Source organism: Oncorhynchus kisutch, linkage group LG5 (assembly GCF_002021735.2).
Source record: "Oncorhynchus kisutch isolate 150728-3 linkage group LG5, Okis_V2, whole genome shotgun sequence".
NCBI lineage: Eukaryota > Metazoa > Chordata > Actinopteri > Salmoniformes > Salmonidae > Oncorhynchus > Oncorhynchus kisutch.
The window spans coordinates 49,168,096-49,183,810 of NC_034178.2; positions in this window are offsets into that span (position 1 = coordinate 49,168,096).

Here is a 15,715-nt window from a genome sequence, read left to right on the forward strand (position 1 = left end):
CTTCATCTCTACATCTTGGCTCAACCCTATCCCTAAACCCTGCTTAATGCTACATCTTGGCTCCCTATCCACCCTGCCTTCATCTCTACATCTTGGCTCAACCCTTATCCCTAACCCTTGCTTCATCTCATACATCTTGGCTCAAACCCTATCCCTAACCCTTGCTTCATCTCTACACCTTTGCTCAACCCCTATCCCTAACCCTGCTTCATCTCTACAACTTGGCTCAACCTATCCCTAACCCTTGCTTCATCTCTGCATCTTGGCTCAACCCTATCCCAAACCTTGCTTCATCTCTGCATCTTGGCTCAACCCTATCCTAACCCTTGCTTCATCTCTACATCTTGGCTCAACCCTATCCCTAACCCTTGCTTCATCTCTACATCTTGGCCCACCCTCATCCCTAGCCTTGCTTCATCTCTGCATCTTGGCTCAACCCTATCCCTAACTTTGCTTCATCTCTACATCTTGGGCTCAACCCTATCCCTAAGCTTGCTTCATCTCTACATCTTGGCTCAACCCTATCCATAACCCTTGCTTCATCTCTGCACCTTGGCCTTCAAACCCTATCCCTAACCCTTGCTTCATCTCTGCATCTTGGCTCAACCCTATCCCTAACCCTTGCGTCATCTCTAGACCTTGGCTCAACCCTATCCCTAACCCTTGCTTCATCTCTACATCTTGGCTCAACCCTATCCCTAACCCTTGCTTCATCTCTACACCTTGGCTCAACCCTATCCCTAACCCTTGCTTCATCTCTACACCGTGGCTCAACCCTATCCCTAACCCTTGCTTCATCTCTACACCTTGGATCAACCCTATCCTAACCCTTGCTTCATCTCTACATCTTGGCTCAACCCTATCTCTAACCCTTGCTTCATCTCTACACCTTGGCTCAACCCTATCCCTAACCCTTGCTTCATCTCTCCACCTTGGCTCAACCCTATCCCTAACCCTAGCTTCATCTCTACATCTTGCACCAACCCTATCCCTAACCTTTGCTTCATCTCTACATCTTGGCTCAACCCTATCCCTAACCCCTGCTTCATCTCTACATCTTGGCTCAACCCTATCCCTAACCCTTGCTTAATCTCTACATCTTGGCTCAAACCCTATCCCTAACCCTTGCTTCATCTCTACACCTTGGCTCAGCCCTATCCCTAACCCTTGCTTCATCTCTACATCTTGGCTCAACCCTATCCCTAACCCTTGCTTCATCTCTACACCCTTTGCTCAACCCTATCCCTAACCCTTGCTTCATCTCTACACCTTTGCTCAACCCTATCCCTAACCCTTGCTTCATCTCTACAGCTTGGCTCAACCCTATCCCTAACCCTTGCTTCATCTCTACATCTTGGCTCAACCCTATCCCTAACCCTAGCTTCATCTCTACACCTTGGCTCAACCCTATCCCTAACCCTTGCTTCATCTCTACATCTTGGCTCAACCCTATCCCTAAGCCTTGCTTCATCTCTACATCTTGGCTCAACCCTATGCCTAGCCCTTGCTTCATCTCTACATCTTCGCTCAACCCTATCCCTAACCCTTGCTTCATCTCTACATCTTGGCTCAACCCTATCCCAAACCCTTGCTTCATCTCTACACCTTGGCTCAACCCTATCACTAGCCCTTGCTTCATCTCTACATCTTGGCTCAACCCTATCCCTAACCCTTGCTTCATCTCTACATCTTGGCTCAACCCTATCCCTAACCCTTGCTTCATCTCTACATCTTGGCTCAACCCTATCCCTTGCTTCATCTCTACATCTTGGCTCAACCCTATCCCTAACCCTTGCGTCATCTCTACACCTTGGCTCAACCCTATCCCTAACCCTTGCTTCATCTCTGCATCTTGGCTCAACCCTATCCCTAACCCTTGCGTCATCTCTAGACCTTGGCTCAACCCTATCCCTAACCCTTGCTTCATCTCTACATCTTGGCTCAACCCTATCCCTAACCCCTGCTTCATCTCTACATCTTGGCTCAACCCTATCCCTAACCCTTGCTTAATCTCTACATCTTGGCTCAACCCTATCCCTAACCCCTGCTTCATCTCTACATCTTGGCTCAACCCTATCCCTAACCCCTGCTTCATCTCTACATCTTGGCTCAACCCTATCCCTAACCCCTGCTTCATCTCTACATCTTGGCTCAACCCTATCCCTAACCCTTGCTTCATCTCTACATCTTGGCTCAACCCTATCCCTAACCCTTGCTTCATCTCTACACCTTTGCTCAACCCTATCCCTAACACTTGCTTCATCTCTACACCTTGGCTCAACCTTATCCCTAACCCTTGCTTCATCTCTACATCTTGGCTCAACCCTATCCCTAACCCTTGCTTCATCTCTACACCTTGGCTCAACCCTATCCCTAACCCTTGCTTCATCTCTACACCTTGGCTCAACCCTATCCCTAACCCTTGCTTCATCTCTACATCTTGGCTCAACCCTATCCCTAACCCCTGCTTCAACTCTACATCTTGGCTCAACCCTATCCCTAACCCTTGCTTCATCTCTACATCTTGGCTCAACCCTAACCCTAACCCTTGCTTCATCTCTACATCTTGGCTCAACCCTATCCCTAACCCTTGCTTCATCTCTACATCTTGGCTCAACCCTAACCCTAACCCTTGCTTCATCTCTACATCTTGGCTCAACCCTATCCCTAACCCTTGCTTCATTTCTACACCTTGGCTCAACCCTATCCCTAACCCTTGCTTCATCTCTACATCTTGGCTCAACCCTATCCCTAATCCTTGCTTCATCTCTACATCTTGGCTCAACCCTATCCCTAACCTTTGCTTCATCTCTACATCTTGGCTCAACCCTATCCCTAAGCCTTGCTTCATCTCTACATCTTGGCTCAACCCTATCCCTAACCCTTGCTTCATCTCTACACCTTGGCTCAACCCTATCCCTAACCCTTGCTTCATCTCTACAACTTGGCTCAACCCTATCCCTAACCCTTGCTTCATCTCTACACCTTGGCTCAACCCTATCCCTAACCCTTGCTTCATCTCTACACCGTGGCTCAACCCTATCCCTAACCCTTGCTTCATCTCTACACCTTGGATCAACCCTATCCCTAACCCTTGCTTCATCTCTACATCTTGGCTCAACCCTATCTCTAACCCTTGCTTCATCTCTACACCTTGGCTCAACCCTATCCCTAACCCTTGCTTCATCTCTCCACCTTGGCTCAACCCTATCCCTAACCCTTGCTTCATCTCTACATCTTGCACCAACCCTATCCCTAACCTTTGCTTCATCTCTACATCTTGGCTCAACCCTATCCCTAACCCCTGCTTCATCTCTACATCTTGGCTCAACCCTATCCCTAACCCTTGCTTAATCTCTACATCTTGGCTCAACCCTATCCCTAACCCCTGCTTCATCTCTACATCTTGGCTCAACCCTATCCCTAACCCTTGCTTCATCTCTACATCTTGGCTCAACCCTATCCCTAACCCTTGCTTCATCTCTACACCTTTGCTCAACCCTATCCCTAACCCTTGCTTCATCTCTACAACTTGGCTCAACCCTATCCCTAACCCTTGCTTCATCTCTGCATCTTGGCTCAACCCTATCCCAAACCTTGCTTCATCTCTGCATCTTGGCTCAACCCTATCCCTAACCCTTGCTTCATCTCTACATCTTGGCTCAACCCTATCCCTAACCCTTGCTTCATCTCTACATCTTGGCTCAACCCTATCCCTAACCCTTGCTTCATCTCTACAACTTGGCTCAACCCTATCCCTAACCCATGCTTCATCTCTGCATCTTGGCTCAACCCTATCCCTAACCCTTGCTTCATCTCTGCATCTTGGCTCAACCCTATCCCAAACCCTTGCTTCATCTCTACACCTTGGCTCAACCCTATCACTAGCCCTTGCTTCATCTCTACATCTTGGCTCAACCCTATCCCTAACCCTTGCTTCATCTCTACATCTTGGCTCAACCCTAACCCTTGCTTCATCTCTACATCTTGGCTCAACCCTATCCCTAACCTTTGCGTCATCTCTACATCTTGGCTCAACCCTATCCCTAAGCCCTGCTTCATCTCTACATCTTGGCTCAACCCTATCCCTAACCCTTGCTTAATCTCTACATCTTGGCTCAACCCTATCCCTAACCCCTGCTTCATCTCTACATCTTGGCTCAACCCTATCCCTAACCCTTGCTTCATCTCTACATCTTGGCTCAACCCTATCCCTAACCCTTGCTTCATCTCTACACCTTTGCTCAACCCTATCCCTAACCCTTGCTTCATCTCTACAACTTGGCTCAACCCTATCCCTAACCCTTGCTTCATCTCTGCATCTTGGCTCAACCCTATCCCAAACCTTGCTTCATCTCTGCATCTTGGCTCAACCCTATCCCTAACCCTTGCTTCATCTCTACATCTTGGCTCAACCCTATCCCTAACCCTTGCTTCATCTCTACATCTTGGCTCAACCCTATCCCTAGCCCTTGCTTCATCTCTGCATCTTGGCTCAACCCTATCCCTAACCTTTGCTTCATCTCTACATCTTGGCTCAACCCTATCCCTAAGCCTTGCTTCATCTCTACATCTTGGCTCAACCCTATCCCTAACCCTTGCTTCATCTCTGCACCTTGGCTCAACCCTATCCCTAACCCTTGCTTCATCTCTGCATCTTGGCTCAACCCTATCCCTAACCCTTGCGTCATCTCTAGACCTTGGCTCAACCCTATCCCTAACCCTTGCTTCATCTCTACATCTTGGCTCAACCCTATCCCTAACCCTTGCTTCATCTCTATACCTTGGCTCAACCCTATCCCTAACCCTTGCTTCATCTCTACACCGTGGCTCAACCCTATCCCTAACCCTTGCTTCATCTCTACACCTTGGATCAACCCTATCCCTAACCCTTGCTTCATCTCTACATCTTGGCTCAACCCTATCTCTAACCCTTGCTTCATCTCTACACCTTGGCTCAACCCTATCCCTAACCCTTGCTTCATCTCTCCACCTTGGCTCAACCCTATCCCTAACCCTAGCTTCATCTCTACATCTTGCACCAACCCTATCCCTAACCTTTGCTTCATCTCTACATCTTGGCTCAACCCTATCCCTAACCCCTGCTTCATCTCTACATCTTGGCTCAACCCTATCCCTAACCCTTGCTTAATCTCTACATCTTGGCTCAACCCTATCCCTAACCCCTGCTTCATCTCTACATCTTGGCTCAACCCTATCCCTAACCCTTGCTTCATCTCTACATCTTGGCTCAACCCTATCCCTAACCCTTGCTTCATCTCTACACCTTTGCTCAACCCTATCCCTAACCCTTGCTTCATCTCTACAACTTGGCTCAACCCTATCCCTAACCCTTGCTTCATCTCTGCATCTTGGCTCAACCCTATCCCAAACCTTGCTTCATCTCTGCATCTTGGCTCAACCCTATCCCTAACCCTTGCTTCATCTCTACATCTTGGCTCAACCCTATCCCTAACCCTTGCTTCATCTCTACATCTTGGCTCAACCCTATCCCTAACCCTTGCTTCATCTCTACAACTTGGCTCAACCCTATCCCTAACCCTTGCTTCATCTCTGCATCTTGGCTCAACCCTATCCCTAACCCTTGCTTCATCTCTACACCTTTGCTCAACCCTATCCCTAACCCTTGCTTCATCTCTACACCTTTGCTCAACCCTATCCCTAACCCTTGCTTCATCTCTACATCTTGGCTCAACCCTATCCCTAACCCTTGCTTCATCTCTACACCTTTGCTCAACCCTATCCCTAACCCTTGCTTCATCTCTACAACTTGGCTCAACCCTATCCCTAACCCTTGCTTCATCTCTGCATCTTGGCTCAACCCTATCCCAAACCTTGCTTCATCTCTGCATCTTGGCTCAACCCTATCCCTAACCCTTGCTTCATCTCTACATCTTGGCTCAACCCTATCCCTAACCCTTGCTTCATCTCTACATCTTGGCTCAACCCTATCCCTAGCCCTTGCTTCATCTCTGCATCTTGGCTCAACCCTATCCCTAACCTTTGCTTCATCTCTACATCTTGGCTCAACCCTATCCCTAAGCCTTGCTTCATCTCTACATCTTGGCTCAACCCTATCCCTAACCCTTGCTTCATCTCTGCACCTTGGCTCAACCCTATCCCTAACCCTTGCTTCATCTCTGCATCTTGGCTCAACCCTATCCCTAACCCTTGCGTCATCTCTAGACCTTGGCTCAACCCTATCCCTAACCCTTGCTTCATCTCTACATCTTGGCTCAACCCTATCCCTAACCCTTGCTTCATCTCTATACCTTGGCTCAACCCTATCCCTAACCCTTGCTTCATCTCTACACCGTGGCTCAACCCTATCCCTAACCCTTGCTTCATCTCTACACCTTGGATCAACCCTATCCCTAACCCTTGCTTCATCTCTACATCTTGGCTCAACCCTATCTCTAACCCTTGCTTCATCTCTACACCTTGGCTCAACCCTATCCCTAACCCTTGCTTCATCTCTCCACCTTGGCTCAACCCTATCCCTAACCCTAGCTTCATCTCTACATCTTGCACCAACCCTATCCCTAACCTTTGCTTCATCTCTACATCTTGGCTCAACCCTATCCCTAACCCCTGCTTCATCTCTACATCTTGGCTCAACCCTATCCCTAACCCTTGCTTAATCTCTACATCTTGGCTCAACCCTATCCCTAACCCCTGCTTCATCTCTACATCTTGGCTCAACCCTATCCCTAACCCTTGCTTCATCTCTACATCTTGGCTCAACCCTATCCCTAACCCTTGCTTCATCTCTACACCTTTGCTCAACCCTATCCCTAACCCTTGCTTCATCTCTACAACTTGGCTCAACCCTATCCCTAACCCTTGCTTCATCTCTGCATCTTGGCTCAACCCTATCCCAAACCTTGCTTCATCTCTGCATCTTGGCTCAACCCTATCCCTAACCCTTGCTTCATCTCTACATCTTGGCTCAACCCTATCCCTAACCCTTGCTTCATCTCTACATCTTGGCTCAACCCTATCCCTAACCCTTGCTTCATCTCTACAACTTGGCTCAACCCTATCCCTAACCCTTGCTTCATCTCTGCATCTTGGCTCAACCCTATCCCTAACCCTTGCTTCATCTCTACACCTTTGCTCAACCCTATCCCTAACCCTTGCTTCATCTCTACACCTTTGCTCAACCCTATCCCTAACCCTTGCTTCATCTCTGCATCTTGGCTCAACCCTATCCCTAACCCTTGCTTCATCTCTGCATCTTGGCTCAACCCTATCCCTAACCCTTGCTTAATCTCTACAATTTGGCTCAACCCTATCCCTAGCCATAACCCTAACACTAACTTTTTGTCCACATGTCCGCTCAACCGTAACTCCAAGAGCTGAAGCTAGAATGTGGAGGGATAGAGTTATGGCTAGGGTTAGGGCTGAGCTGCAAGTGGACATGAACCTAGGGCCTTAATCCAAGACATAGCCTGCACCATAATCCAATTAACAATTGAATGAATGAATCAATGCAATGAATGAAATTTAATTTTCGTGTCAAATCGCCAATTGGCAACCCATCCCTTATGGGATTAATTGACAGATGAACAAACATTACAATGATTCACTATGGTAATTAAATGATAATTATGCTTCCGGTGTTCTCTGCATTGCATAAATAGTAAAAAAATACATTAAAAAAGATACAACAAAAAATATGGTAAAAATCAATACATAATAGTAAATTACATCCCTAGAGAGGTAAAATAATATACATATACATATACATATAGTTCAAATCGGAAGTTTACATACACCTTAGCCAAATACATTTAAACTCAGTTTAATCACAATTCCTGACATGTAATCCTAGTAAAAATTCCCTGTTTTAAGTCAGTTAGGATAACCACTTAACTTTTATTTCTTTCATCATATTCCCAGTGGGTCAGAAGTTTACATACACTCAATTAGTATTTGGTAGCATTGCCTTTAAATTGTTTAACTTGGGTCAAATGTTTCAGGTAGCCTTCCACAAGCTTCTCACATTAAATTGGGTGAATTTTGGCCCATTCCTCCTGACAGAGCTGATGTAACTGAGTCAGGTTTGTAGGCATCCTTGCTCGCACATGTTTTTTCACGTCTGCCCACAAATTTTCTATGGGATTGAGGTCAGGGCTTTGTGATGGCCTCTCCAATACCTTGAATTTGTTGTCCATAAGCCATTTTGCCAAAACTTTGGAAAGATGTTTGGGGTCATTGTCCATTTGGAAGACCCATTTGCGACCAAGCTTTAACTTCCTGACTGATGTCTTGAGATGTTGCTTCAATATATCCACATGATTTTCTTTCCTCATGATGCCATCTATTTTGTGAAGTGCACCAGTCCCTCCTGCAGCAAAACACTCCCACAACATGATACTGCCACCCTCGCGCTTCAGGGTTGGGATGGTGTTCTTCGGCTTGCAAGCCTCCCCTTTTTTACCTCCAAACATAACGATGGTCATTATGGCCAAATAGTTCCATTTTTGTTTCATCAGACCAGAGGACGTTTCTCCAAAAATTACGATCTTTGTCCCCATGTGCAATTCAAACGATAGTCTGGCTTTTTTATGGCGGTTTTGGAGCAGCGGCTTCTTCCTTGCAGAGCGCCCTTTCAGGTTATGTCGATATAGGACTTGTTTTTAGTGTGGATACAGATACTTTTCTACCTGTTTCCTCCAGCATCTTCACAAGGTCCTTTGCTTTTGTTATGGGGTTGATTTGCACTTTTCGCACCAAAATACATTCATCTCTAGGAAACAGAACGCGTCTCCTTCCTGAGTGGTATGATGGCTGCGTGGTCCCATGGTGTTTACACTTGCTTACTGTTGTTCGTACAGACGAACGTGGTCCCATCAGGCGTTTGGAAATTGCTCCCAAGGATGAACCAGACTTGTGAAGGTCTACAATTCTTTTTCGGAGGTCTTTGCTGAATTTTCCCATCAAGCAAAGAAGCACTGAGTTTGAAAGGTAGGCCTTGAAATACATCCACATGTACACTTCCAATTGACTCAAATTATGTCAATTAGCCTATCAGAAGCTTCTAAAGTCATGACATCGTTTTCGGGAATTGTCCAAGCTGTTTAAAGTCACAGTCAACTTAGTGTATGTAAACTTCTGACCCACTGGAATTATAATACAGTGAATTATAAGTGAAATAATCTGTAAACAATTGTTGGAAAAATAACTTGTGTCATGCACAAAGTAGATGTCCTAACTGACTTGCCAAAACTATAGTTTGTGGAGAGTTTTAATGACTCCAACCTAAGTGTATGTAAACTTCTGACTTCAACTGTACATACATACATAACATGTAAATAAATACAGAAAACAAGAAACAGAAGTCACTTGAACCCAGTGTGGCACAAAGAGAAGATTCATATGGGAGATAAGCCTACACACAATCTATATACACACACATTAACCACATAGAAGATAAATATATCTTTTTTTACAATTCATTTAATTTTATTCCAGGCTTTATTTAAATATTCTTCAAATGGAAATACACAATGTACAAAAAAACATACAAATTTCTCCTCATCACTCAGCCACATGTTTTCTGGAATAAGAGCAAGCGTATATCGTGGTAGAAAGGTCAGTAGAGGATAAAATGAGTTTCATTCTCTATTTCTTCACAGTCACAATAGTTACATTGTCTTTCCTCTTCCATTTCACCACAATACCGACCTGTTTCAATACGCAGAGGCAATATCTCCGATCTTACCTGTTTCAATAAGCAGAGGCAATATCCCTGATCTTACCTGTTTCAATAAGCAGAGGCAATATCCCTGATCTTACCTGTTTCAATACACAGAGGCAATATCCCTGATCTTACCTGTTTCAATAAGCAGAGGCAATATCCCTGATCTTACCTGTTTCAATAAGCAGAGGAAATATCCCTGATCTTACCTGTTTCAATAAGCAGAGGCAATATCCCTGATCTTACCTGTTTCAATAGGCAGAGGCAATATCCCTGATCTTACCTGTGCACATAGCGATCTCTTGCTTTTAGGTAGGTTATACATAATATATCTCTCACACAAATTTTACCCTTAATCAAACAAAAGGTTCTCAATTTGGGTTTATAATTCATCTCCTCCACCCATTTTTTACGTCAACAGTTGTTTTTTAATCATATCTATGTTTCCCTTCATTTTGTTTTTGTACAGATGTTCACAGTCAGACTCTTGAAAAATGTCAGACATTTCAGTTGCCCAGGCAAATCATATAGGACATGAATTCATTTAGGGGATTAGGCAGTTCATCGATGTCAAACGCTTTCCCATTTTTGCAGCGTCAATCACCTTCTTATCACCTCCACAGACAGCTCCTCATTTAAAAACGAGGGTTCTAACATTGTATTTTCCATTTTAGTTTTCAGGGAACATATGTCTTTATAAAATTCTTCCTCAAAATATGCCACATTTTCTTTACCTGAGAACAAGCTAGCAAACCCCTTCTCCCACTCCTTAGGTACCTGTGTAATATCAGAGTTCCGCCGATCCTGCTCTTCCCTGACTTCCATTGGAATTTTCTTATATCGTTTTGGTCCTAACTTGTTAATTTGGCTCCAAAACTGTTGAGGATTTCATGTCTGTATCTCCTCAAGGTGTAATAACGGCCCTCTCTGATATCGTTGTTTAATTAAATAGGCGCAGTCTTTTATCAAACACATGCTGTTTTTTCTTCAATTCCTTCCTACACTGTTCTCTTGTATTTCTATCTTGTCACTGTAAAAATAAGCACTCAGCCTTGCGTATTACTGACCATAGATCCCTTAACTGCTCGGTTGCAGTAGGTAACCGTAGGTACACCTTCCTGGACTTGGGGGTGTATTCTATATTTGAATAATTCTTTCCCCATTTCAGAATATATAATATCACAACATTTTTCATACCACACATCTAAATCAAATGTTGCTTCTTTGCATCTTAGCAGAGTTTTGATGATTTCCACCAGAGCTCTAAATACCATTTCAGAACATAGAAAGTCATTTGGCACATTTATTTTCTTACATTTAGGCCTATTCGGGGTATGTATATTTTGTCCCAAGTGATGCACATTTGTGGCCAACAGAAAATATCATAAATAAAAGAGAATGATCAGGAGGTCTACTTTTTTTGTCCAATTAAGTCAGAACATCTGCATTCTGCAACCATCTGTCTAGGAGATCACCTTCAATTCCAAACATGTTTCTAGACAGTCGTGGAGGGTAACCATATAGTCCACCACAGCTTTTCCTTTGCCAGATATGGATGTAAAGTTATCACTTAAGGGGCATATCCTTCCATTAATGATACACATTGTAGAGTGCCAAAGGAATTCTAATAGGGTTTCCCCATGATGACTAACAAAGCCATCCAAAGCAACATGTGATGGAATATCAATAATATAATTTATATAGTCATCTAACCTCCCAATTCCACTGTTAAGATCCCCACATATGTAAATAGCATCTGCTTCTGTATTTCGGTATACTTGACTTAACATATGACAATAGAAGGAGCATGCATCTCTACCCCATGTGGACTACACTACTTAGGTGGCAAATAGCATGAAAACACAACGAAACAATCATCTGACTCCCTATGTTCAAAGCGCAAACCAATAATTCCTTCTATGGCTTTATCGATCATTTCAATTTTATATGCTTTCATCAGATCAGACTTTACACATATTCCCACTTCCCCAGAACCCTTAGGGGTTTTCACATGAGTTTTTCTGTTGTGTCCATACCATACATACCCTTCAATATCAATCATTTCTTGTCGACGCAAATGAGTTTCATTTATTGAGATAACGTCTGTGTTTAAGGATTTTAGTATTGTTATTCGTAATTTACTGTTCAATGTAGTCCATCTGTTAACATTCCAATGCGCTATTTAAATTGAATCTTGTAGGGGATGGAAAGCCCCTCAGTATGTTGTAGGTCTGTCCACCCCATGTCCTTGTCCGCGTTGTCCTTCTGGTTGATCTCGTTTCATGACCTGTGCGCTTCCTGTGACGAAATAGTCCTTTCCTGCTGGTATTTGCCTCAGCAGCGTCTTGAAGCTCAGTTCTATAAGATGATCGGTGTGGGACTTGGCTGATCGAAGGAAGACTTTATTATAATCAGGAAGGCCTCGCAGCTTTTGTTTTTTCCATAACAGAGCCACTTTCTCCTCCACAGACCGACACTCCACCTTCACAACCCCGGGACCTTTACTTCTCTCCCTCATCCTCTCAACTGCAATCACCTCTGTTTCGCAGCCTAGACCTACCGATATCAACTGGTTCACTTTGGAGATTAGGTTGATACATTTCCCCTTGCCCAACTACATGTCAGAAAGGTAGGCCTCACTTGAAGCCTGACCTAGAGTTAATGTGTTTTGAGTGACATCGGCAGAAGGGTTGAGCCAAGATGTAGAGATGAAGTGAGGGTTAAGGTTAGGGTCAGGGTCAGGGTTAGAGTTAGCTCTGCACTGTAGCTGCACTGTTGGTAAATTTCCTCAACAAATGATCAGGTCTATATAATTATTAAACATACATTAGTAATGGAAAGGAAACACAGACTCTTTGTTTAAGAATTAAAATACTCCTTTTAGTAATACAACTGTAGGCAGAAGTTGGTACAGAGTACAGTTTAACAGCATATGATAGTTCACCCCAAGTTCTGCAAAATGTCTAAGACATCCTGTAACTTATATAGCCTCCCCAATCCCCCTCACATAACTTTCCCTGGCAACAACATTTTAATAAATCTAACCTCCCCCTGACAGCAGGAACCATCTTATCAGCAAGTAAAAACTCAAAGTGGGTTTGACCGAAACTTAACCTTTCATCACAAGTATAGGGTCATAACAAGGTGAACAAGTGCAAGCCTCTTCTGACAGGGGGCTGGTTTCATCAGGTCTGTGGCAGCCTTGTGTTCTCAGAAAACCAGATAACCACGGTGGGATCCAGACAGGAAGAGTCTGAATGTAGACGCCTTCTGATAGTGTCTAAAGGTCACAACACTCAAAACAGGTTTTAACACACACACAGAGATCTCCTGAAGAGGAGACCTTACAGTTTATTATAACATCCTTTCTTAACCCTTTAAAAGGTATAAGGCCTTGGTTCAACCCTCTTTAGCACAAAAACACTGTCTTCCGTCCTCTGTAGAACGGTCCACTGTAGAAACTCAGGGCATTGTACATTGAATTTCAGCTTCCTTAGATTACAAGAAGTGACTTAATTGGGGGTCATAGGGGAGATTTTGAAGTGTTGAAAAGGTTTAATCTTCCCAAATTTTACATATTTGTGAACGCGGGACCCGGCATATAACATTTGAAGTAAATCGACCCAAAAGCATTTTTGACATCCATTGGACACAATGGCCTTACAGTTCTAGACGCTAAGAGCCTTGTTATGAATTCTTGAATGAATTCTGAAGAGGATATTGTTCCATTTTTTTCTATTGACTTGAAACTGTCTGTGTTTGTCTGTCTATCTGTCAACCAGCCAGCCTGCCTGCCTGCCCGTCTGCCCGTCCGTCCGTCCGTCTGTCTGTCTGCCGGCCTGTCTATGGGAGAGAGGAGGGAGAGAGTGGAAGAAGAGGGAGAGATGAGAGGATGGGGAGGCATGGAAGGGAGGGAGGGAGGGAAAGAAGGACTGGAGAATGGAGGGGAAGGGAGAGAGGAGGAAGAAGGAGACATGAGAGGAGGGTGAGGGAGGGACCTGCCATCCAGGACCTCTATACCAGGCGGTGTCAGAGGAAGGCCCTAAAAATTGCCAAAGACCCCAGCCACCCTAGTCATAGGACTGTTCTCTCTGCTACCATGCGACAAGCAGTACCGGAGCGCCAAGTCTAGATCCCCAAGCCATAAGACTCCTGAACAGCTAACCAAATGGCAACACTGACTATTTGCATTGACACCCCCCCCCCCCCCCTCCCCCCATATTTTCTTCTTTTTGTTCTTTTGTTTTAGTAAATATTTTCTTAACACTTATTTTTTCTTAAAACTGCATTGTTTGTTAAGGGCTTGTAAGTAAGCATTTCACTGTGACAAATAACATTTTGATTTGATTTGAGCTTGCAGCACTTAGGTCTAGAACTGCAGGTCTACAATGTAGGGAATGATTTGTACCAAATACAATGCTCTTAGTTTTAGAGATGTTCAGGGCCATTTTATTACTGGCCACCCATTTCAAAACCGACTGCAACTCTTTGTTAAGGGTTTCAGTGACATCATTAGCTGTGGTTGCTGATGCGGATATGGTTGAATCATCAGCATACATGGACACGCATGCCTTCTTTAATGCCAGTGGCAGGTCATTGGTAAAAATAGAAAATAGAGGGCCTAGAGAACTACAGTACACCACACTTTACATGTTTGACATAAGAGAAGCTTCAATTAAATAAATATTTTGATAGATTGCTCTGAATCCACAATATGGCAGAGGCTGAAAAGCCATAACACATACGTTTTCTCAACAACAGGTTATGGTCAATAATATCAAAGGCTGTTCTGAAATCTAACAATAAAACTCCCACAATCTTCTTTTATCAATTTCTTTCAACCAGTAATCAGTGTCAGTACCGTACATGTTGAGTGCCCTTCTCTATAAGCATGCTGAAAGTCTGTTGTTATTTTGTTTGCAGAGAAATAGCATTGTATTTGGTCAAACACCATTTTTTCCAACAGTTTGCTAAGAGCTGACAGCAAGCTGATAGGTCCTCTTTGCCTCTCTTGAGTAGCGGAATTTATTTGGGTTCCTTCCAGGCATGAGAACAAACACTTTCTTCTAGGCTCAGATTAAAGATATGACAGATGGGAGTGGCTATAGAGTCAGCTACCATCCTCGGTAGCTTTTCATCTAAGTTGTTAATGCCAGGAGGTTTGTCATTTTTGAGCAATAACAATAATTTCTCCACCTCTCCCATACTAACTTAACAAAATTCGAACTTACAATGCATTTTTTTTCCTATTTTTTAACATTTTTAAGCATGAATACGATGGCTCACTGTTCGTTGTTGGCATTTCCTGCCTAAGTTTGCCCACTTTGTCAATGAAGTTATAATTTCAAAAATTGCCAACAAATTATTTATAATATAGTTTCTTCTCATTTTTGTTGAGTTTAGTCACATAATTTCTCAGTTTGCAGTAAGTCAGCTAGACATATGTGAAGCCAGACTTATTAGCAATTCCATTTTCAACTATACAGGTTTTCAATTCCTTGTCAATCCATGGAGCTGTCAGTTTCTTAACAGGTGCATGTTTATCAATGATTGGAAGAAGTAATTCATCAAGTACAGTGTCTGGATGCCCCTTATTAATCACATCAGACCAATAAATATTTTGATCATCATCATCAAGGGTCACAGCTAAATCTGAGGGAGGGGGAGAGAGAGAGGGAGAAGGTGAAAGAGGAAGGGAGGAGGGAGAGGAGACGGGGTGAAAGAGAGGGGGAGAGAGAGTCAACAGACAGAGGTGGGAGAGAGAAGAGAGAGAGAATGGAGGGGGGAGGAGGGAGGGAGAGAGAAGGGGGAGTGTGAGGGAAGGGGAGGGACGGAGAGGGGGGAAGAAGGGACAGGGGAGAGAGAGGAGGGAGAGGGAGAGAGAAATGAGAGGAGGTGGAGGGAGGGAGGGAGGGAGGGAGGGAGGGAGGGAGGGAGGGAGGGAGGGAGGGAGGGAGGGAGGGAGGGAGGGAGGGAGGGAGGGAGGGAGGG